Genomic DNA, 1933 nt, shown 5'->3' on the forward strand with positions numbered 1-1933 from the left:
TCTCGTTCTCTCCTGTTCACTTTACTATAACTAACAATCGCAATTTTCCACGTGTCACTAATTTTATGCAACTAGTCTTCTTCATCTTCTTTTCCCTCTCTTGTTAGAAATATCTCAAAGAAACCTTTGCTATTCACTGCTTATCTTTACTGAAATGTCTAGCCCAATATCGAAGTAAAAATTCTTTTCTTTCGTATTTCTCATTCATATTCCATTCCATGTTTTTATTGTCTCCTTTCATATTTCTAACTTCCTTTTCATTGTTGGAGCTGTCTTTCTGGCGTTTATTTAACAGATATCGACTAACATACTCAATATGTACGATACTACCTGTGATATCGACCGATAGACACACACACTTTATCGATCTATCTATCGATCTATCTATCTATCTATCTATCTATCTATCTATTTGTCTCCCACTCTCTCATATATATATATATATATATATATATATATATATATATATATATACATATGGTATAATTATAACCTGACTGATATATTCTGTATCTAATGAAAACGCTATATAATAGCATTCTGTGTATCTTACTTAACGTTGAGAAAGTTTGTAAAATGCCACAATGATATTCGTTTCAAGAGACCATCTCATATAGACTCATAGTGCTAAAAAGCACAGCAGTTATTATATTAGTAGTAGACGACAAATGTCCAGCAGTGGTGTTGGAATTGTTAGATCTAGATTTCAACGTCTTCCCGCATCATCGGAAGCATGTACCCACTACAGACAAATGTAGTCCCTGTTGATATAGAAAAGCTGTGATTAACAAATCACTTGAGATGCAGATTACTAGCGGACTGGGCCTAAATTCTTTATTAGCGATGTTGCCAATAACGAATTTGTATGTAATGCCATCGATGATATCTCTCGATATACTGTAAATGATACAACTTATGGTATATTGTAAATATTTCTTTCATAGAAGAAATGTTCTGGTAGTGTATCTGACGCAGTGTCTTGAAGCAAGTAATTTCCTAAAAGACACTGCTCAGCAGTGGCAGAGTTGGTCTAAAAATATTGGTTGCTAGGAGACTAAGAGGACCCACCCGTAACTACAAAGGCAACCAATATTTTTAGACCCGGTCCGCTTTCACCACTAAGCCACGCGCCTTCAATCAATCACGCACGCACACACACACACACACATACACAAAGTAAGTCCGAAAATGGAAGCTATGATATTATATTCATTCCTTCATTACGATCGTTTCAATAATACGTGGTTCGGACACATTTGGAATATTACAAATATCACACACACACACACACACACACATAGATAGATATGTGTATGTTCCGTTTTCGAATTCTGACACTCAAGAACTAATTTATCATATCAGGGAAGTGTGGCTTTGTTGCTATTTATTACCACTACTAAAAAGTCTGAAAAATAAGGTGATGAGACGAGCGGGGGGAGGGTCGGGTAGAGAATAGACGGAATGACAAATAGAAAAGACAAAGACAACCCTCATATACCAACAGTATCAACTTTCTGCAAATATAAATAGAGAAGAAATATATTTAAAAAATGGGGAGACGGAGGCAAAAAAAGTTGGAAATGAAAGGAAAGAAGACAGTAACGAAAGTTAATGGTACTTAGATTTGAGATTTGGTAACCATTCTTTTTTTTTTCTCTGTGTTCCAAGAGGATATATATTTCTATATCTATTTACATAAATTTTTTTCTATTGTTTTATTTCGTAAAATAACAAATATCAGTAAAAGAGTGGGGAACACATTAAAAGTGAGTTGAGTCTGTGAGCTATTGATGGTAATCATACAGGGATGCCAATACTCCAGAGATATTGTTAATCTAACCCCTATTCCAGCCTACATGAAAACCCCTGCATATATATATATAATATATATATATATATATATAATATATATATATATATATATATATATATA

Source organism: Octopus bimaculoides, chromosome 19 (genome assembly GCF_001194135.2).
Source record: "Octopus bimaculoides isolate UCB-OBI-ISO-001 chromosome 19, ASM119413v2, whole genome shotgun sequence".
NCBI lineage: Eukaryota > Metazoa > Mollusca > Cephalopoda > Octopoda > Octopodidae > Octopus > Octopus bimaculoides.